Source organism: Rhinatrema bivittatum, chromosome 1 (genome assembly GCF_901001135.1).
Source record: "Rhinatrema bivittatum chromosome 1, aRhiBiv1.1, whole genome shotgun sequence".
NCBI classification, from domain to species: domain Eukaryota; kingdom Metazoa; phylum Chordata; class Amphibia; order Gymnophiona; family Rhinatrematidae; genus Rhinatrema; species Rhinatrema bivittatum.
The window spans coordinates 358,661,220-358,685,363 of NC_042615.1; the positions used below are offsets into that span (position 1 = coordinate 358,661,220).

General features: G+C 40.6%; 1 long non-coding RNA gene across 1 annotated transcript; it reads right to left on the reverse strand.

Moving 5' to 3' along the window:
- Positions 1 to 7,861: 7,861 nt before the first annotated feature.
- LOC115080811 lies at positions 7,862 to 23,907 on the reverse strand. Its single transcript, XR_003853675.1, has 3 exons — positions 23,197 to 23,907; positions 16,220 to 16,377; positions 7,862 to 9,536 (listed from the first exon to the last, which is right to left on the reverse strand). It is a non-coding gene; the product is annotated as an uncharacterized LOC115080811 (long non-coding RNA).
- Positions 23,908 to 24,144: the final 237 nt, after the last annotated feature.

The window sequence follows — 24,144 nt, forward strand, 5'->3', positions numbered from 1 at the left end:
CCTGTACCAAGCTAGTCTCATGGTGCATTACAATCAGACTAAAGTTAAATTCTTATTACAACAATGAACAGTTTACAATTTTATATAATCTAGATAGGGAAACATGGAAGACATATAAAGATATGATTAGAGGTAGAGGCGGGATTAAATAGGTCCTTTAGGGTAGTATTTATTTATTTGTTTGTTTTTATATACTGACATTCTCCCAAGAGTATCACATCAGTTTACACAATATCTAGTGAGATAGTGTGATAACAGGTCATACTATCTTTACATTGAGACATTGTAAAACTGCAGCGAAGTATAGTTTTGTAAAGTATAAAATTATAACATTGTAAAAACAAAAACGACTTATTTTCTTAACAATATAACAGCTAACATTTGATTTGACTATTAAGTGTTCTCATTTGTAGTTTGAGACTGGTGAATAAAATGAGAAGCTTAGGAGTGAGTGCCGAGGTGGTGACCTGGATTGCAAACTGGTTGACGGACAGAAGACAATGTGTGATGGTAAATGGAGCTCTCTCTGAAGAGAGGGAGGTTTTAAGTGGTGTACCGCAAGGATCGGTGTTGGGACCGGTCCTGTTCAATATATTTGTGAGCGACATTGCGGACGGGATAGAAGGTAAGGTTTGTCTTTTTGCGGATGACACTAAGATCTGCAACAGAGTGGACACGCCGGAAGGAGTGGAGAGAATGAGACGGGATTTAAGGAAGCTGGAAGAGTGGTCGAAGATATGGCAGCTGAGATTCAATGCCAAGAAGTGCAGAGTCATGCATATGGGGAGTAGAAATCCAAATGAACTGTATTCGATGGGGGGAGAAGGGCTGATGTGCACAGAGCAGGAGAGAGACCTTGGGGTGATAGTGTCTAATGATATGAAGTCTGCGAAACAATGCGACAAGGCGATAGCAAAAGCCAGAAGAATGCTGGGCTGCATAGAGAGAGGTATATCGAGTAAGAAAAGGGAAGTGATTATCCCCTTGTACAGGTCCTTGGTGAGGCCTTACCTGGAGTACTGTGTTCAGTTCTGGAGACCGTATCTACAAAGAGACAAGGACAAGATGGAGGCGGTACAGAGAAGGGCGACCAGGAAGGTGGAGGGTCTTCATCGGATGACATACAAGGAGAGATTGAACAATCTAAATATGTACTCCCTGGAGGAAAGGAGGAGCAGGGGTGATATGATTCAGACTTTCAGATACTTGAAAAACTTTAATGATCCAAAGACAACGACAAACCTTTTCCGTCAGAAAAAAATCAGCAGAACCAGAGGTCACGAGCTGAGGCTCCAGGGAGGAAGACTAAGAACCAATGTCAGGAAGTATTTCTTCACGGAAAGGGTGGTGGATGCCTGGAATGCCCTTCCGGAGGAAGTGGTAAAGTCTAAAACTGTGAACGACTTCAAAGGGGCGTGGGATAAACCCTGTGGATCCATCAAGTCTAGAGGGCGTGAATAAAGAGGAGGCATTCAAACACTGCACGGAGCGGCAGTAGCCACAGAGGCATTCAAACACTGCACGGAGTGGCAGTATCCACAGAGGCATTCACGGAGCGGGATGCCAGTGGCCAGCAGTTAGTGTTCCACCTTCACGGAGCGGAAGGATGAAGGGCTGCTATCTCCAAAAAAAACCAAAAAACAAACAAAAATAAAAACAGGGGTGGGTAAGAGAATGGGGTAAGGGTGTGGCCTGCTTGTTACAGCAGTTGCTACCCCTAATTGAGCTGGACGTTCACTTGGATGCAGATACGGCGCTGCTCTCTAAATTGGTGGTGGGGTGGAGGGGAATTAGGGCTGGAGGGTACTGGAAGCCAATAGTAACACGTGGGAGAGAAAAAAAGGGGAAGAAAATGGATAAAGTGCGTAGCTTGCTGGGCAGACTAGATGGGCCGTTTGGTCTTCTTCTGCCGTCATTTCTATGTAGGTTATATGCGGGGTTAGAGTTCTGTTTGGTAGTGGTTGTTGGGGATGACATGGAATTAACTGTTGACTGGATAGGCTTTTTGGAATAGCCATGTTTTTAGTGATTTCTTGAAGATCTGTGATGAGGGTTCCGTTCTGAGATTTGCTGGTAGTTTGTTCCATAGTGCGGGGCCTGCTATCAAAATTGCTCATTCTCACGTTGAGGTGAGGTGGGCCTGTTTGTTGGAGGGGATGGACAGTAATCCGGTGTTATTGGATTGTATGTTTCTTTGGGAAGTGTATGGATAAAGGGTGTCTCTTAGCCAGTCTGTCTTTTCGTTGTTAAGGGATTTGTGCATTAGGGTAAGGGCTTTGAATATAATTCTGTGGGTTATGGGGAGCCAATGGAGGTCTTTTAGAATGGGAGTGATGTGTGTGGAGCGCTTGCTGTTTGTGAGGGATCTGGCTGCCACATTTTGGAGTAGTTGGAGGGGCTCGAGGGTGAAGGTTGGGAGCCCAAGGAAGATGGAGTTACAATAGTCGAGTTTGGAGAAAATGAGGGCTTGGAGTACAGATCGATAATCTTGAATGAGTAGTAGGAGTTTGATTTTTTTGAGGACTTGTAGTTTGAAGTAGCCTTCTTTTATTATAGTGTTGATGTAAGTTTTCAGGTTGAGCTCGGAGTCTGAATCTAAGGTGACACCTAAGTTTCTTGCAGTTGTGATGAGATGGCTCGTGCTTTGCGTGGAAGTGCCGTCCTGAACATTCCATGCTGGGGGTTTGTTAGAAATGTGTAAGATTTCTGTTTTTGTGTGGTTATGGGTGAGTGCTATTTGGGATAGGAGTTTTTGTATTTGGGTTATGATGGAATTCCATTGTAGCAGGGTGTTCTGTATGTTTTCTTTCATGGGGATAAGGATCTGGACATCATCAGCGTAGACAAAGTATTGGAGGCCCAGGTCAGTGAGGAGTTTGCATAGTGTGAGCATGTAGATGTTGAAAAGGGTGGAGGAGAGTGATGATCCTTGAGGGATGCCGTGTGAAAGGGGGAATTGTTTTGATTCCTTGTTGTTGTTATAGGTTCTGTTCGATAGGTAGGATCTGAACCATTTGATTGTGGTGCCGTCTAGTCAGGATGTTGTTGTGGTTGATGGTGTTGAAAGCAGCGGATATGTCTAGTAGTATAAGAAGGTAGGATTGGCCGTCATCTAGACCTCTGAGTGCTGAGTCGGCAAGGGTAAGTAGGAGTGTTTCCATGCTGAGTGTTTTTCTGAATCCGTGTTGGGATGGGTATAGTATTTTTGGGGTTTCCAGGTAGAAGGGATGGGATGGATGCAGGGCCATGGAAGAGAGATTCATTGAGTAGGAAAGATCGGCGGTAGACAATGCTAAGGTCGCAATATAAAGTTCTGGTAGTCAAGAGATAAAAGGATCTTTCTTTACTGACCTCATTGTACCTTTGTCACGGTTATGGAGTCGGAACTAAGGGAAGGCAGAGCTGAACAAATAGGCTTTGGACCTTTTCATGAAGGTGAGGGTTTTCATGCCAATATTGTGAGTTCTGTTTGACTTGGGATCTTCTTGACACTCTTGATGCTACTTTCCTCCTCTCACAGTCTAGTGAAGTATTGATGCCTCTGTTTGGGCTGCTTTGCCCTGTCACAGGGCCCTGGGCAATTGATGTCACTCTTGGTGTTTTGGAGTTGCTCATTCTTCCGCTGCTGATGCCTGCCTGCAAGTTTCTTTCACCAATCTTACAGGCTCATTTTTTAAACTGCGATGTGCTGCATCGCAGTGGTACAATTTAAATCAGGGGAAGGGGAGGAGTGTGGGCAGGGTTTGGTTGGGGTTATGGCCCAGCAGCGCTGTGGGCGATGTTTTCCACATTACTGCCGGCAGTTCCATGGGAAATAGCAATACCTTTTCCCATAGCACTATGGGGGTGAAAGTGTGCAGCCCAACCACAGCCATGGCAGGTGAAAAACATTCTTTTGACCCCCCTCCCCCCCCCCACACACATTTTTTTTCCCCACTAGCCATCATTCTGCTATATTTATAGTGGAATGATGAATCTCGAGGTTAGATAGAAATCCCCCATTTTAGAGGTGAAATAAGAGTTCATTGCTTCCTCCATTGAATCAAACCCTTTAATGGAAAACAAATGACCGAATGACACAAAAAATATATATATTTTTGGGTCCTTAAACTAAATGAATCACTGAGCCAAATAAACTGAATGAACAAACCAAATAATGCACTTTCCCTGCACAGTAAATGGGTCATGAGAGAAATGTTCTTTCAGTACTGACACAATCTCATACTAAGGTTTATCTGTGAATAATGATAGAGACACTAAAGATAATAGCCTTTTTTCCAGTTTCATCCATAGTTTTTGCTTTAAAGAAATATTCTCTGCATATACATTCTACATTGCCATGTTTGATGGTCAAAATCTTGCCTATGATCCAGTGTTACAATATTGAGAAATCTGGAATTAGTGATGTGTAAACCGGATTGATTTGAATTGTATACAGGAATTCCGGTATATAAAAATAAATAAATAAATAAATAAGATTCCTTGTTGTATCAATGTAAAAATCATACCCAGCACGAATTTGGCAAGGTCAAGGCTTTTCCCAGATAGAGTCCCTCTTGCCTTCAGGAGGTTATTTGTTTGATTTTCCTTGAGATTTCAATTCTTCCATCTCCTATTCATGGATGGGCCAAAGGGACAAATTCTATTCTTGTCACCAAATTGTTACACCCTCACACAGAGTGAATAAGGAGAAACAGGAAATATCATATTCAGAAGCCAATGCCTGCATGTATTGTTTACAGAGAGCACAGAGACCCCCTACAGCGGATGCAGATGCCCTCTGATAGAATGCACTTCACTGCCATCTAGTGACTGGAGCCAACATTTACATGCAAGGCTGACTAGAACACAAAATGCCCCTGAGTTTGTGAAAGGACAGTATTTCCACAACTATCTCTGAGAGCTGTCCCAGTCACCTAAATTTGATTTAGTATTTGGCTTGTACATAGGAGAAAAGAAAGAAAATACCAGCTGACATTCATGATGGCTCCTTGATCGAAGCCAGATGGGAAAGAGAAAGCCCTTACAAGAGAAACTATGCCGAAAAAAAATGTTGTCACACTAGGGAATATCCATTAACCTTTTCCTTACTCAAGACAGAACTCATCCATCATAGGGTCAATTCCCCACAGGTGTTCAAAATTATTCAAAGAGAAAGAGCTGGGATGTCCCGGCTGCTGAAGAGCTGGGATGCGGCTGCTGCTGAATAAAACAAAAGATAAGCGATGCCACTGAAATAAATCACTTGATGGGTGGCATAATGTGCAGATAAACACATGTAGGCATCTTTCAGTGCTCCTATAGGGAAGTTTTTAATTTACCAATGGGTAAGAAGCTGCAGGGTGGTGTTTTCACAGACTGCGAGAGGCAGCAGAGGGGCTGGCTGTAGTCAGCCCGCAGGCATCACTTTGGCAGCTGATTTACACATGCCTAATGCTCAGACAAACTTTATATTCAGGGATATTGCACAACATAAGCATGAAAAAGAGCAGATATATGTGTGTGGGGGGGGAGGGTTGTTTGTTTTTAAATAAGAGAAAGAGAAGAGTTGCAGTCATCTGCACATAGAAAATTCCTGGAAGAACTCATCATTTCTTTAAACTCATCTTGCATTCAGCCAGGCTGCATATAAATTTCCCTCCATCTCATCAAGCCCTCACTGTTTGGCCTCCTCTGACTGATATTGGCTCATCATACTTAATCTAGGGTGAAATTTCCTCGTCTGAGCTAAATTACTTGCAGCCATCAAGGGAAGCGATATTTATTTTTCGTGGGGCTAATGACCTGTCCCCCGGACCCACCCACTGATGGTTATTTACTAGGGCCCAGATGCTTGAGCTCAAAATGAGTGCTCATGTCAGCAGGTGCCATCCCTCATTCAACTCTCTGATTGAATTGGAGCGATCCCATTGACATTGACTCTGTGACTTTTAAGGCCATTACCCTCAGCCGGAGATGAACCTCTCATCATTGCTCCAACACTGACAGCTGATTAGCGACAAATTACAAGCAGGAAGGAGGCTAAGACTTTGTTGGGTGGTGAGATAGTGGGGGGAGAAGAGGGGAAGGAGGGGGGAAGGAGGGGGAGGAGGAGCAGAAGGAATAGAGAGTTGTAGAGGTTCCGATTAGGAAAGAAAACAAAGGGATGTACGTTCTGCTCTCTGGTGCCAGCGCTTCTGTATATATGTGCATGTGCTCATGCATATGCACACCCAGAACAGAAATCAGTGAAATGCATCACACAGTGCTATGTAATACTCCTCCTCTGCCTATTACTAGTTACTTACCTCAGCCTCTCCCACTGGCAATTACTAGTGTGTAACACTAATTGGGCTGCATTGTGACAATTCCTGAGCAGCCATATCTATTACCAGCAAATGAACTGCTGCTTTAAGGGTTAGTTGTTTTTGGTTTTTTTTAAGTATTTTGGAAACCAAAGTAGATGAGTGGTCACAAACCAGACAATAAAATGGATTTCATAGGCACAGCATCTTCTTCTTTTTTGTGTCACCTTTCTTAAGCTCTTAGATGAGCGGTTTACAATCCTGGTCCCCGAGCTCCCCCAGGGCTGGTTTTCCAACTAAGCAAAATATATAAATTAACTTATCCATAGACCAAAATAATCTGATGAATATTCTGGTGAAGGAGAGCCTAAAGATTGGCACTGCCAGGGTTCCTCAAGGACCAGATTTGGGCTAAGCACCTGATTGACTATGGGTTTTTCCCCCTACATAGATACAGAATGGAAGAATAGCCTTAGTGAATCGAACCCTACACTCTTTAGGAAAATGTTTCCCCTCTTGTCGCTTGCACACTGCCCCTCTTATGCACGGCTCTTGTACTGTGTCTTTATCTTATCTCACTGTTTTATCTTTTGTACATCGATGTCTACATATGCAGCACTTTCTAAAAATAAAAATAACGTTTTACCAGGAATTTCCACAATCACAAAAACTAGATCATATCCAAAACATCTGAAAACAGAGGTGGCAAAGCACTGTGAAACCATAGGTAGGCAATCTAAGATAGTGTGCAATGTGCACAGCTCGGCCTAGGCCCCTGATGCCAGGAGTGGCGGTACATTTCTAACAGGCAAGTTATTTTTGTGTGTGCGCTGGCAAACGTCCATCTTTACAGCACTTCTCCTCCTAAGTTTTATCTGATATACTGGAAACAAATTTTAACCATGTGGATTCTGAAATATAATAGTGCTTCTCTAGGTCATCATTGTGGGAGTTCATAAGCCAGTGTGTCCATATGAAAGAATTTATATCAATGCACAGGGCTATGGCAGGCTTCAGGCTAGGATTTCTGTGTGCATGTATTTGTAATTTATCATTTTTACATTCCTTGTGATCTGCCTTGTGACGTAAGGGTAAGGTGGAATGTAAATTGAATTAAACTAAAACTATCATATTTATTTCTCTTCCTGCATATTTCACTATATGTAATCTGTAACTGTGATACTATTGCATCCGGTATTTAATGCTAATTTGATTATAATAGGCTTTGAGATGAATCGGTAAAGGTGCAAGTCAAATATTTACAAATAAATAATATATACATAATCACTACTGTAATCCTGAAGGTGGTTCTGGTTTGGAACCAAAATGCTGGCAAATAATGTTTCAGAATATTTAAAATAAATGTATTGTTATTATTTCCTATTAAAAAGTCTCAAAGTTTTTTTGATGGGAGAGTCATTTTGAAAAAAACATTTTTTACTACTTAAGCACCTATTCAAAATCAGCACAAAAGAACAAATTTCCTGTCTGCAGCATTCTGTCAGTTTTAAAAGAAACTCAAACCAGATTAGAAATCTTTGTTTTATTCTTCATGGTTTCTGAGAAATGTCTTCTTTTATGTTTTTTCTCCATTAGATTGTAGAAATTCTTTTCAATTCCATTAATATTTCATCTTTTGTTAAAGAAGATGCTAAATTGTATTTACAAAAACATTACTTACTAGCATTAATAAAATATATAGTGTAAAAATAAAATAGTATAAATATTATACAAAAATAAAAATTAAATTCTTACTCTAGCAAAAAAAAAAAAAATCCTGTACAAAATCTCCTATTATATTAAGTATTTTTTAAATAAAATAAAAAAATAAGCACAATTTCTATGGAATAAAGTACCTTTGGGTTTATGACAGGAAGATAATTATTTAAAGCTTCAAACACTGCTGAAATCATGATTATTTGCTAAAGCTTTTTGGGATAGCAAGTTGAGTGGATAGTTGAAAAGATTATGTATAGGGTTGAAGCAGATTACTGGAGGCTGGGATTTGTTTTTTAGTAGAAAAAGGATTATTAGTGAAATGGGTTAATGGGAGGTTAATGATGATATGAATTTGGGATAATGGGAGATTAATGATGATATCACAGTTGGGGTGGGAATAACAATGTTTATGTAGTAGGAATTGTTTTAAGGGATAGGTGGCTATTAGGTGGGTGGAAAAGGTGTTGGATGGTTGGGAGAGGGCAGGGATTTTTTTTTTTAATGAGATTGTAAACCACTTAGCATTTGATTTACATGGTGTATTAATTATTTTTAAAATAAAATAAATCTTGTAGTTTCTGAATATGCGATTGTTCCAACAGTTTAGAAAACTGGAAAATAACTCATATCTCAAGATAATTCCAGCAGTGTGATAAATCTAACTTTGAATATTAAGAAATAATATTTGAAAGTATATTAAATATATATTATGTCACCTTTCCTGATTCTAACATGAACCCAATAGGGGCATCACCTCTGTTGATCTAGCAGCACCTGAACTGAATTAGATTGTTCAGTTTTCCTTTATGACTTTCCTATTTCATGGGGAAAAAAATGGGGCTGCTTTCCTTGTCATACAGAAATCAAACACAAAAATGGAGTGGGTAGAACATTTGCTATATACTCTAAGTTCTCAACTTTTCTCTGACATTGACGAGCAGTAGTCTATGGCCACACTCTTCTTGCTCTCTTCCAGCTTTCCTATGTCCCAACAAAAAAAAAAAAAAGTGAGCTCAATGTCTGTACTGCAATATCTTAAATACTGGATTAGGACTGTGGGTATATGTAAGAGAATATACCTGAACAGAAGGAGGAATAACTTCACAGAATAAACCCCATCCGCATGCAGCACATTATGATGTCTACATTTTCAGTACAAACTAATCCCAATCCGTGTCTGTCCAACAAAATAATAATAAAAAAAAGGCAACATACTGAGCAGAGACTGCAAATGTTTAGGTGGCTCAGATCGTTTCATAGTTCACTGAGGCTGTCTGTGGTCTGAGGTGGCTGAGCAGCAGGAAGAAACGAATGATCAAGTTGTGTCCCTGACCGTGACTCCAGGAGGTGCCCATAAGATTAAGCATCCAGAGAGGCCTAATGTTCTTCTCGCTGCCCTTATTGGTCAGTTTTGGATGACATATTTTGGGCATCTCTGCTTACTGTGTGACTGAAACTTGTACACCATCCACAAATCCCCATCTGCAACTACAGATGGTCCACATTTTTTTTTTCTCATTGTGTGCATCAGCTCTAGCAAGAAAGAAAAAAAAGAGAGAGATGGTTTTACAGTATGTTTTCAAAATCCAGGTACATATTAAGACTGCACTGAAATCACATACAGCATAAAATGTTATCGGCAGTTACATTATGTTTCCATTGCACACTGGCACAATTTCTCCTTCAGCTCACCCACAAACATACAGTGCACGAGTAAACGGATCAAGACTTTGCCAGCAGCACAAATCATTCTAAACAGAGAGGAAATCTGTTTCATTCCATTAAGAAGGTGGCAAAAATGGATCGGTATCAGAATTTAAGAAAGCACGGGGCAAACCCACAGGATGCTTTGATGCGGAAAGTAAGGGTAAAGGCAGAGACCGAGTAAGGTCTGTAACAGGAGAAGTGATGCAAGCTAGGGAAAATGGCCAGACTAAATGGGCCTTGTACTCTCTATCTGCAGCCAAATTCTGCGTTTATATCTTTATGGGGATTTTATTAGATTTTGACAGCCATAGAAAAAGAAATTCACTTCCAGATATTGCTTTGTAGGTAGTAAAGGCCTGTTGGATCATCCTCTTAAATTTGCATTTGAATGATATATATTACTATGATAAGCCCTTTTTGTCAAAAAGAAATATTAAATGTTTTCACACCAAGTCTTCTTGCTTTCACAGTAAGGAAACTTGCTGGGAATAATGGATGGACCATTTGGTCTTTGTCTGCCATTGTTACGATGTATTCTTAAATCAAATGGAGGCAGTTCCAAGCAGATTATTCCTTGCACTAAGCATTCACAGCTCATTATCCATATTTCTATTTTCAGTCACATGAATAAGTTTCAGAAGTTACCGTTATCATCTTCAAAATGTCTTTTGGATGGAGCAGAAGCAAGTTGCTAGATAATTTTCTTCTCCTCTAAAGAAGTGGAGATGAGGCAAATCATTCCAAAAATTAAATTAGCAAAATGGCATAGGGTGTGTTGCGAAATGTTCAGTGCTCTGGAGATTCAAATAAACTTAAATCTATGTAGGTTAAGCTCAGAAATGTAATCAGTGATATTGACAATTACTTGAACGCTTGCAATGCTTCTCACAATTCCTTTGTTCCTCGACACGTGACCGTGTTTTGCCGTGGCTTCATCCAGAGGAATAATGCTATAACATAAAATAGATGGTTAAAAGGCTTTTAAATGAACCAAACAAACTGTTAAACAAACAGACTAGAGTGGCTATGAAAAGTGTACATACCATGTTGCAATAATGCAATTTAAGGCACCAAAACACTCTGAATAGTTAATTCCCTACAGGAAGCATTTCTGAACACATTTAAAAAGTACTTTGCTCCTGTGGCATTTAATGCACTCAGAGAACCTTTCCTCCGTCAGCGCCGCCGATTCAGCAATCCCGTCATCTTTGCGACATAGCTCCGCCCCCATGCTGTCAGCCATTTTCGCAAACCTGTTCAGTTCATTAGCAGCCTTTTCGGACACATTCTCGCTTTTAAGCAGTGCTTTAAAAACTTTGTTGAATGCCCACACTTGTTAATTTCACTTGCAGTTTAATATTGCGACATTTCACCGCTTTAATTAGCTCGCTTGCCTCTAGATTCATCGAAATGCTATAATAATGCATGGATAACGCCTCGGCAAGAAAAAGGGGCGTGTTTATGGTAATTCTAAAGTTACCGCACCACGCATGAGAAAGAGCCTACTTATAAGGCCTTCATAGTAGTCAACTATTTATATCTCTATAGGAGGGCCAACTAATAGCTCAAGGTGAGGTGATGGTTTAGGGTTTAGGGGCCATGCCAGTTTTAGATACGGAGTGAGACTTTCCTCACTCCAAATGACATCAAATCTTCACCTTAGTGTACTGTGTGTTTGTACGTCTCACTCCGCATCTAAAACTGGCCCCTAAACCCTAAACCACCACCACCACCTCACCTCGAGCTATTAGCTGGCCCTCCTATAGAGATATAAATAATTGAATACTGTGAAGGCCCCGCAGAGGCTCAGGCTCTCCCTCCTCCACTCCTTTCCCTACCCAAGCCCAGAAATGCCCGAAATGCAATTTGCAATCTTTAACGCAAATCTGTGTGACGGCCATTTCAGACATATCGCACAGCTTAACGCCAGGAAATAAGGTGTAGCTCTGGCATTAAAACCATGCATTAGCATGCGTTATGCTATCGCACGGCGCGATATTGCCCCTTCATTTAATTAATCCTGCCCAAACCCCTCCCTAATCCCCGTCCCTTCTAAAAATTTGCATTTGTGCTGTGCAGTAACACGATTGTCGCGTGTTAACGCCTTAGTGCGTTTGTTAATGCCATAACGCATTTTGATGAATGTTTTGTTGTATTTTGTCACCCTCTAGCTCATGATTTAAAGTGAACACCAATGTGCACTATACAAAACAAAAACTGCGTTAAAACATAAAGGTTAGTTCGTTTCCATCATAGTCTTTTTCTGTTTTTTTTTCATCATGTTTTACTCCCAGCATTTTTTCAACACCTTTCATTCCTGTTCTCTCTTTAGATCCTTCTATACCTCACAGACACCACCAGTAACAGTGACCCATATGTAAAAGTGGTATGTATGTAAAGGTTCTCTACACATTTTAATGAAAAGGTATATGGAGGGAGCTTTGTCAATAAGTTTATAATTGTCTTTCCAAATAGGCTTTTGGAATGTTTTCAAATGTGTTCAGAAATGCTCCCTGAAGGGAATTCACTCATGTCACTATTCAGAGTGTTTTGGGGGTTCCTTAAATTGCGTATTGCAGCATGGTATGTGCACTTTTTGTAGCCACTCTGGTCTGTTGTTTGTTTAACAGTTTATTTGGTTCATTTGAAAACCTTTTAACATCTATTTTATGTTATAGTATTGTTCCTCCCGATGAAGCCACAGCAAAACACGGTCCCATGTCGGGGAACAAAGGAATTGTGAGAAGCCCTGCCAGCAATCAAATAATTGTCACTGTCGCTGATTAAATTTCAAGTGCTTAACCTGCTTAAGATAATTTTCTTCCGCTATCATGGGTGCCTCCATGACTTGGCACAGACCCAAATGAACATTTCACCCCTTGGTCCACAGTTCAAATCTGAACCAGACAAATGAACAATCTGGTCTCTCAGCCTGCCTGCTTGTGGACAGACCGACATATTTATTTGTTTGATTTATTTTCCACCTTTCAGCACTTCAAGTCATTCAGGTTCCGTAAGTCTTTCCCTATCCCCAGAGAGCTTACCATCTAAGGGCCTCATTTACTAAGCATTCTTCTTACAGATTCAGCGTGGAAGATAAGCCTTAGTAAGTCAGCCGACAAATTTGTTCATGTCATTCCAAAGCCCCCTCTCACTACTTGTAACTACATGGCACCTGGGCTGGAACTCTCTACAAAGAAGTCAAACATCAGACTGGGTATTTGTTAGAACTTTCAGGGGCTGACCACCCGCTGCAATAGTACAAAGTGCTTCCTCAGTGCATCCGGACTGGTCCTCCGCACAAATTCTGAAGCTCATATTCATGGGAATTTGAAAAAAAAAAGTTTGGCATTTTACCTGAAGCCACCACTCTGTTGCAATGCTTCAGTACAGTTCCATCCTGTATTGTCTTCAAGGCTGACATGTTCAATTTGCTGCTGCAATAAAATCCTCTTCACTACAAAAGCTTCAGTCCGTTAGCAATTATGTAACAATAACGAGAGCGCTGCATTTTGTTCTCGGGCAATTAAGTTATCTACCACCGAAGCATAGTCTGGCCTTTCCCAAAACTGAGGCGTAATAGCAAAAAAAAAATGCTAGAAAATCAGCACCCGAAGGCAATCCCCTTTTAGGTAGTGGACTAAAAGGAGAAGAGAACCATTTGGTCAGCCTTAACACATACAGGAACACCTGTCAGCCATCACTGCAAGTGCCTGCTTCCAAAAATTATATACAAAAGCATGTGTTGCAACTGCTATCAATGGTCAACGCTTCCATCTTTAATGGATGATGCTTTCAGCCAGTTTGAAAGTTATGAGCCTGTAGGTGACAAGAGTGTTCACAAAGCAGGAGCCACGTTGTGCCGCTGACAGAACTATCACTCAAGATGGTGCTAATATTCCAACTTGCGCTATGAATCTATTGTTAATGAGAAGTCCTTATGCCCAATCCATATCTCCGTTTCTTAAAAAAAAAAAACACACACACATTGCTTGCATAATTTATAAATACCAGCTGACATCTTTTCTCTAGGACCTACACTGCTTCTGTTTGTTGATTTTGGGGGTTTGTTTTATTTTGGGGGGAGGTGTTGATTTATCAAGCCTACTACCTACAGAATGGAAATGTGAAACCCCAGTGCTGGAGAAATACTAAAGTCATCTTTTTCAAGTCCACAGTTTTGGTCATCTTTAAATCACTGCTAGTGGGGGGGTTTATAAATTTGTATTTCTTTTTTACTTCCACTATTATTCTTAAGTCCAGAAGGTTTCATTTAGTTTAATTGTCTTTCCCTTTTAAAGAAAGGGTGAGCTCTTAAAATATATCAAATAATTTATATTTCTCTTGGTTGATATCTATGATCTGCAAATCTTGATTTAAATCATGGTCACAAGGCTCGATCACAAAATTAGATTTTTATGAATAGCTAGGCTCCAAAGACTTCGGCTTGCAGCTGACATCAATACTGTGTTAGCTGGTTCTTCATTCTTTAGTTCTGGTGCTGTACTGCCGTTTTACGTTTTTATTCCTGGTAAAGTTATTGGCTCCTTTGGATGGGGCGGGTGCTTTGCTTCTTCACACTACTGGGTGCATTTCCATTGGACCTTCAATACATTGCTCCTTTTGATTGGTGTATTTCAGTAGGGAAAAGTCGTGACTGAACAGTTTTAGCTCCATGACTCTGGTGACCAAGAGCCATTCTTTGGTGCTCTCATGTGAAATGCCTTGGTGGTTTCAATTCAGTTTCCAAGAGACAATTCATGTCACTTAAAAATAAAAACAAAACCACATAAACACTACCTCTGTATTTTAACAGAGAAGACAAAGGCGGAACCGTCATGAAAAATGAGCTTGCCGGTTTCAAGGAAGAGGTGATCAGCAGTCCAGACATTATAACAGTGAAATTCAATGCCATCCATTACAAACTGCCAGCTATCTGCATCATCCCACAGTGTCGTGCATTATCCAAATATTTCTAGAGGACAACTCCTTATTGCTGTGTTGTATAAGGCAGGAGGAGTCCTAGACTGTGAAAGCAAGAGTCCCCCCCTCTGCCACTGACTCCTTGTGTGACTGGACAAGTTACTTTCACTGTACCTCAGTTTACCTAACTGTAATTGAGTGATAATAACACTAACATTAGTCCTTCTCCTGTTTCCTTTTTAAAAATAATCTGCTTTATGTCTTCCAGAAACATCCTAGACATTAGGGTTCTATGAGGGTAACCAAGCAAATCACTTAGATTGGAGCAGAAAACCACACTGATGCCTTTTCAAATGCAATTTCAAGTTTTATTCTCATATACAGTACTTTGACAAAATGGTAGGCTGCCTTACAACCTTCAGAGAGGGTCAGGAACTCCTTGCTCCTGGAGATGTGGGGGCATCCTGCCCAGCAGTGTCCCACCCACAGAGATCTCTCACTCTACGGGATTTAAGGTGGACCAGGTATCTAGCCTGGTATTCAACATACAAAAAGTGGGAAAACAGGATCACTTCATCACATACCCCCTGACTTTTCAGTGCCCACTTTCCGCGCTTTTTTTTTTTTTTGCATCGGCCCCATAGTGGTCTTTTCAGCATGTTGTCCTGGTTCACTCAGCTCTCAGAGCCACTCTGTCAGCAACACATCTAGCTCCTCCAGGAACTGTTGGCACTCCTTGTCTAGAAACTCTAGGCATTCACTTCTCTGCTGGATCTGGAATCTTGGGAATAGACTTTCTAGATCCATTAGCCTGGCTCGCCTCTCCAGTTGGCAATCTTCAAGCCTCAGGTTCTCACTCTCATCCAAGCTCTTGAGACTGGGGCATGCCCCACTATGCAGAAGTACATGGCTATGCACTTGTTAGCAGTTTCAATTTCTGCCTAAGGCACACGTTGCTCCAGTCACAGTGCACAACTGCTTTTCTCTCTCACATTTTTTCCCTGTAAGGGTAATAAAAATGTAAAAAACCTGGTTCTCTGGCACTAACTTCACTGTGTAGCAGTCCTAACTTCAGGCGGAGCTTGTCTCCAAAGAAAAACCTAAACCTGCCTCCTTCCAGGCCCCACAAACCACTTTATATTTTAAAGGCAGTTTCAGATTTTTTTTTGTTTCTGCTCTTCCTTGAGCAGCAATTTTTTTACCTTTTCAGTGCTCTGCAATTCTAGCAGCAAGGCTCTTCTGTCCTGGCCCCTTTTCCTAGGCAGGATTTCCACAAACGTTTTCTCTTCGCTTTTCTACTTTATTTGTGTACTCCCTGAGCCACACAAACTTTGGCTGCCTACTCCTTGAGCAAAACTTTGTTGCCAGGCCAGACACCACAAATTGTAATTCACAGTCCTCCCATGGAGGCTTGGGGTTTTTCTGTGCCGAGCTTAGAAAAAAAATCCTTGACAGCATATATGAGGGTGACCGAGCAAATCACCTAGCCTGGAGCAAAAAAACCACACTGACTCCAGATTTTTCAAATGCAATTTCAAGTTTTATTCTCAAACACAGTACTTTCACACAATAGTAGACTGCCTTACCTCAGGACAGTGTACTTATAAACCTTCAGAGAGGGTCAGGAGCTGCTTGCTTCTGGAGATGCAGCTATGCTTCCACTCTTATCCTACCTCAGTTGTTCCCATCCTCAGGACTCTCCCTGCCCAACAGGGTCCCGGCCCACAGAGTTCTCTCTCTCTCTCTATGGATTTAAGTGGGAAAACAGGGTCACTTCGATACCGGATCTTTTTCACTTTGCTTCATTCCAAACAAAAGAAATGGGGAGAGACTCTGAAAACAATACAAATTTTTGTTTTCATCTATGTTATCATCCATTAAAAATCTATGGGGTAAGCAAAACAGCAGGTTTTTATTTTTACTAAAGGCAAGACAGACAAGACAGAACTGAGATGGAGGCGGACCAATCAAGATCAGGCCATTTTTTAACCAGTTTATCCCAGCTGGCAGCTTCATGGACTGACAGTGACTTGTTCATGTTTTTGGGTTTTGTTTTGTTTTTTAACTTAAATCTGAAAAGAAATTTGAGCACTGTCAACATTTTGAATCATTTCTCTCTTGGAGTTCAGAGAGAGAGAGAGAGTTGCTAGTTTCTGTAGATCTATGTTTTACAGAATGAAAAGTTTCTAAAACATTTAGACAGGAGAGAGTTATTAGGCTTAGGCTGCTGTTGCTTCTTATCAGTATGAAAGGAGATACCTTGATCTCTCTGACTGTAAGGTTACATTATCAAAATAAGTTAAAGGACTGTGGAGATATACAGTGCTTCAATGTTTCCGGCAGATTGGAGAAGAGATCCGTGTGTTTTACTTTACTCTGACTGGAAATACAGCACTGCAAGCTGTCCTCTTTCAACTTTTGTATGTGTCATTTAGTGCAAAAACAGTGCACACAGTAGAGCAATCTGTGATTTGCTTCTCAATAAAAGTGGCTGCCTGCGCATTACTGGGTGTATTGTTACACTAAAGACCACAACCATTGCCACTAGACATCTGTATAAAACTGCACAATGTCACTGTCCATGGCAACAAAGGGCAGACATAGTGGCAAGAATGGGAGAAGAAGGGGTCTAAGCAGAAAGCTTGTTCCCTCCTGTTTAGGGAACTAGTACAGGCATCAGCAGCATAGACGATATTAGTGATTGTACCAGAAGTCTCCCAACCAAGATAAAGAGTATATTTTTTAACAGGGGGAAAGCAGTTATAGAGGGAGGGTCAGGTAAAAAGCTAGAAAAGCAGTTGCCTACTCTTATCTTTGCCTCAACTATGGTACACCAGGGGCAGAAGGTGGCAGCATATATAAAAAGTGAGACCACCAATGGACTAACAGTGGAGAAGTCAAAAGCAGTACAGCATCACGCTCACTTGGTGTTTCCTCTTAAAGATTGCAAAATATTTCAAGAACGTAGTGATTCAGTTGAATCATGTCTGGGGTTTCCAAAATCAAAGGATATTGTAGAGAAGGAAGATTAAGAAAGTCTAGTTACTAGTATGTTTTCCAGCGAACAGCCGCAGAAGGCAGCACACGGTACTGTCAGGGCAAAGAGCACCCCCAGGATGAGCAGATTGCGGAGTGCATGACTGATGCCTCTTGCCTTCTCTCTCTCAATAGGCCCTCGACCTCAGCCCCGGTAGCAGCATCCAAGAATCCAAAGAGGAAGTGAGAATCCCGCAAGACAGCGAAGGAGGCCACCAGTTCTGTGCTGCTAAATGTGGGGACCTACTCAAATCAGAAGCTACAGAAAATGCAGAGGAAAAGGAAAATCTGTTTCTCAAGCTAACCCCCAACTCTTTCCTCCAGTGAGGTGACAAGCCAGCAGCCCACACCCCTCATATCAGTTGCAAGCCACCATGGAGTGCATGGGCTGTTTTATTACATCGCTGGCCTATAGTAAGAGGCAATGCCAGTTTTCAGGCTATTTTTTTGTTGGTACCATTTGCTCTTCATTTGAAGCCAAGATGTGTTCTAGAGAATGTGGATGCTGCTTTAATAAAAACATAAGATATACCATGCTGGTTCAGACCAAGATCCATCACACCACTTCTGTCTCCCATGGTGGTCAAGTCAGGTCACAAGTACCCAGCAGATCCCATAAAGTAGGATCTATTTCTTGTTGCTCACTACAAGGGAATGAGGGCTTTCTAGTTTCTATTTAGCTAATAATTGGTTTCCTCCAGGAACTTGTCCAAACCTTGACACGTTCTCTGGCAACAGATTCCACACCTTGATTGTGCACTGAGTAAAAAGAAAAAATATTTTCTATGAATTGTTTTTACTTTGCTGGTTGTTAGCTTCATAGTGCATCCCCTTGTTTTAGTATTATTTGAGAGAATAAATAACCATCCTCTTTTTACCTATTCCACCACATTCATGATTTTATAAACTTCTATCATATCCCATCTCAGCCATCTCTTCTCCAGATCAAAGTGCGCTAATCAGTTGAGCCTTCCTTCCAACACATATATCTAAACCTCGGAACATACGTGCATATTTAGGCTTATGCACAAATACATGTAATGCATTGAAAGTGAATATCTCAATGCATTGAGCATGTGTACTTTGCTTACCTATTTTCAAAATATATGGATGCATAGTTTACGTGCGAAAATAACATAGAACTTATTCGCATAAAACCCAATTTGCACACGCAAGTCAGCGTATTTTAAAACATACATGTGTAATTGAAGTTAACCAGTTTGCCAATTACTCCACCAGTTTGCCCAATCCTTCTCCATGTCATCAAGATCCCCCACCCCGTTCACCCAGCCCTTCCCACCCAGGCAATACTACACAATAAACAAGTCTGATATCAACTCTGCAAGATAATTTGCAGAGTAAAATTACACAAATAAGTTGCCAAATGTACACACGTCTTTCAAAATAGCAACTTATGTGCATAACTGTTGGATCCACCCCAGAATGCTCCTAGACCACCCCTTTTCTGTGCACGTATGTGTGCACACAAAAAGTATGCGCTGCTTTCTACTTTTATAAAATTGTTATTACGTAAGTACAGGCTACTTATGTGTGTATATATATATATATATATATATATATGTGTGTGTGTGTGTGTGTCTTTGAAAATTACCTCCATAATGCCTTGATATTAAGTCAGAGGAACCACAGAAAAGCAGTATTTTCTTTTCTGTAAACTTTTGGGGGTCCTCAAGACTTAACGCCAGCTCTGGGACTCGTGTTAATTTTTGAAGGCAAAAATGTGTGTGTCTGGTGCATGGTTATTTATTTATTTATTTACATCAGGGGTACTAGCTAATAGCCTCATCAACATAGTATTTACAAATGATGAGCACAATTAGCTACACGCTGGTTTGGATGCATGTTTTGGATGCACTAATCCCCTTAATGCATGAAGGGTTATAGATGCATGTCCAACCGCGGGTTAACCTGGGCTCTAGTCTCAGTGCATGGTATTGCATCAGCCTGTTGGTGTCTTGGATTGTTCTCTCCTCTGACGCTGATGTCACCCAGCAAGTTTCACTAAACTTGAATAGAAAACTCCAGTTTTAGAGCTAAATTAGGATGTATTGCTTCCCGACTGACATTAATGAAAAACTAATGACCAAATGACATGAAAAATTTAATATTTTGGGTCTGAACCAAATGAAACAAATCACTGAACCGAATGAACAAACTGATTTGAACTTTTTTTCCCTGCACATCCCTACCAGACATGACTACATGATTGTTTCAGAAATATAATAAATTATAAAACACATTGGGCCAGATTTTAAAACTTATGCGCGGGCGTAGATTTTATAACATGCACGCGCAGCCGTGCGCATGTTATAAAAACCGGGGTCGGTACGCACAAGGGGCTGCACACTTGTGCACCTTGCGCACGCCAAGGCCTAGGGGAGCCCCGATGGCTTTCGCTGCTCCCTCCAAGGCCGCTCCGAAATCGGAGCGGCCTTGGAGGGAACTTTTTTTCAGTTCCCCCACCTTCCCTTCCCTTCCCCTATCTAACCCACCCCCCAGCCCTACCTAAATCCCCCCCACCTTATTTTATTTCTTACACCTGCCTGAGGTAGGCGTATATTGCGCGCGCCGGCCAATGAACCTCCGGCATGGCCACAATGAAGGAGGCTTCGGGACCACACCCGGAACGCCGCCACGCCCCAGACCCGCCCCCGGACCACCCCTTTTTCGAAGCCCCGGGACATACGCGCATCTTGGGGCTTGCTCGGCGTGCACAGGGGCAGATTTTTTCAGGTTACGCGCGTAGCCTTTGAAAATCTGCCCCACTAGGCCTAATTTTTAAAAAGCATTTACAGCTTAAAATTGGGTTTTACATGTGTAAATACATGTTACTTATGTAAGTGGCTTTTGAAAGTTGCTAAAGTATCTGCCATTGAATTCTCCATAGGTTATTCACGTGGAAGTGTACCTTATGAGTGTAAATGGCTTTTTAAAATTGCTACAATAGTATGTTACATTTACACGTGCAATGCCTTTTTTAAATTACCTCCATTGCAAATATGTCTGGTTGAAAGGCCATTGCTTGATCTGTAGTTCTAGAGCTATTATTTCCAGGACAGTGTTGACTCATACAGACAGGGCAATACAGTTTTGTTTTGATTTTAATGTATTGTTAGGGATCTTCATTTTTAGCTTTGATTTTATTTTTCCTGGGAATGTCAATGTTATAACATAAAACAAATCAGTGGAAAATTGACTTTCTTTTAACACAGCATAAAAATCAGTGGGAAAAGTCATTTCTCCACTGATTGTTTTGTGTTATAACATTGAAATTCCCAGGAAAAATAAAATAAAAAGTGAAAACAAAGGTCCCAATGTACTGACCAGGAAAAACAGATTCAAGATAAACACCTTGAGGGCAAAGTTGAAAAGTCATGGGCATCTTGCAGCCCCCTTGGGTACTTTGTACCTGCATAACTTGCTAGTTCATTTTGAAAGGGAGTTTCATAGACTTTCTCTTTGGAAATGCAGCTGGCGAGCACAAGGTGGCTATGTTTGTTGTACCCATGTACTTTGCATACAGGCAGAAACTCCAAAACAAACGCTTCACATTTTGCTTTCATTCCCCCAAACTAACTCCTCCCCGTTTTTTCCTGCGGCTAACAGTATGCGCTATAAAACAGCAGGCATACTTTAATCCGCACACAGTGCACATTTATCCAGGTCAGAACCTTTGCTTATTGCCTCCCCTTCTTTTCTCAGAAGTGCTGCGTTACCCATAGTCACACAGTCGGTGGCAGAGGTGAGTCCTGAGTGCACCTACCTTCATCTCCAAAGCAGCATTATTACCATCTAAGGGGCCGATGCAAAAAGCAGAACATTAACACTGTGTGCTGAAATTCAGCGTGCCATTTCTTAACGCACAGCCTGATTTTTTTTTTTTTTTAACTCCCGAAGCAGTAAGCTAATGGCATGCTGATTTGTCAGAAGTTTTAAAAGGCGCACAAACCATTAAACAGCAAAGAAAAGGCTTAGCATGCAGAAAACATGATTGATGCGCCTAACTCATATCTTCTACGCAGAAAACATGATTTGTGCAAATCATGTTTCCACATAGAAAGTTTGATTTATGTGCACAAAAAAATCATTTTTTGCATATAACTCATATTTTACGCACGGATAACATGATTTGTCTATTTTACTCCTTAACCATGTTTTCTGTGCGTAAAATATGAACTATATACACGACAAATGTTTCCAGTGCATAAAACATTTTTGCGCACATAAATTATATTGTATTTGTGGAAAACATGCTTTTTGTGCAGGAAGCATGTATTCTGCGCATAAAATACCAACTACAGGTCACAGCACTGCAACTCCAGCTTCCACCTTTAGGCTGACATTAGCCCTGGAAACTCTACTCCACCTCAGAGGAGGAGTTAAGTTTCCAGCGCTATAAAAACATGAGGTACTGCAGCACACCTCTCTGCACTGGGGGGGATAATAGCTAATGCCATCATTAGCATGGGATACCAAGCAAGGGCACTAACAAACACATATTCTTGTGCATAAAATTCCTTGCTGCACTGGCAGCAAAGTTTCCACACCAAAAAATGTGCCTACAATTGAGAGTTAAACTGAGAAAACACCTTATTGCATCAGCCTTTATGTGGCAGATAAGCTCTAGAATGAAAGGACAGTTTCCATACACATCCAACAATGAGCTTATAGAAGAAACACAAAACACAGTGAACAGATATCTATATTTTTAGTATTAAAACTATGTTTATCCTGTTAAATTGATTAAAACGATAAAACATTTATTTGAAAAATCCTATAACAACACCCCCACACCCCCCCACACACACACACAATAAACAAAACAAATAAGAAAAGAATAGTAGTTCTTTTCTTATTTTTTTTTTCCATTTTGGGCTAGATCTACGAGTTTAGTGGGAAAACATTATTTTGGTTTCTAGTTTTTATCTAGATAGACCTATCCAGAAAATGTGGTAGCTGCAAGTTGAATGGTTGAGGAGATAATGTGTGTACAGGTAGACAGATAACGTGAATACATAAGATTTTTTTTTAAAGAAAAAAAAAAGCACTAAAAAATAAAAACAAAGCAATCAGCTGAGATGCTTAGATAACAGTACCACTCAGCAAAGTTTAGAGGAAACATCATTGGTGGTTCAGGTTTTCACACCCACACATGTTCTTGAGAATTTTAAGAAAAGCATTTTTTTTAATTGATTTCACAAAAGCCCATGTATTTAAAGCATACAAAAAAAAGGCAAATCCAAGGCATAGCGAATAAAAGTAGAGGGGTAAAATATGAGGAAAGGATGTGTTATATTGGACAAGATGACAAAAAAAAATTACCAGGGAAAGATTAAGCAAAACTAGAATTGGTGGCACTGGAATGCACTATGACCGTTTAACGTCATTATTTTCCCCTGCAAATTTGAATTTAACTTTTTTAAACTATTCATTTAATTTTTTATTTTTTTTTGGTGTGTGGGGGGGGGTGTTCAGTGGGTTTTCTAAGCACAAATTCCAGTGTTACCTCACAACTATTGGCATATCATCCCCACTGCTTGTAGCCTTAAATTTCACCACGTTCTAGGTGCGACTTTCTATGAGATGTGGACTTCAGCAAACATCCATAACATCATGCAACATTTTGGAATGCCCCAGTGGCGCATGTCATGTGATGCTCTCCTTGAAAGGAGACACCCTCCGTTTTCTCTTGTTATTTCACGTAAAGGAAAAATAATGGGTCAACAAATCTGCAGGAAATTAAGTGAAAAATAAATCAAATAATACATTTTGTTGATCTCACCTACCTGCCAAATAATCTAAATCAGTGTGGTTTCAATGTAGATTTTCTTTGCTATTCCTTTATGTGATGAGTATACAAGCAGCTAAAAAAAACCATTTAAAATGTCATCTTTTAGCATTGTTCTTTATATGCCACAGCTATAAGAGAAAAAAAAAATAGAAGCTCCTCATGTTAATTTGGCAATTGTTCAATTCTCTCGACCTGATACACTGCCCCAAAGCCTGCCTTATAAACAGAAGCATCATTCACTGCATTCTCAGGCTGCTGGAAGTTTAGAGGGAAAAAAAAAAAATCAGGCAGATGAATAATACAGAATTACTGCTCACCCTGTAATGTCACATTTATTCACAGAGCGTAATGAAATGCTAGGAAACATCAGATGCTGCAGGTACATGAAGATAATTTTGTTTTTATAACCAATTCCAGGCAGATAAATACTAGAACCTATTCCAATGCTGCCCCCCCCACGCACCTACCCACCCTGTGAAAACCAAAGCGTCATTAAGATTTACAGCACCCTCCAGTTCCTTTTCAGAGGGAACATTCATTTACATAAACAGATAATCCCAGATAAAAATTTCCATTACACAAAGGTGAAATGGATCAATTTTCTCTGCCAAGCCAATCTTAAATCTTCAACAGATAGGGTCATTATTACACCAGCCCCATTTC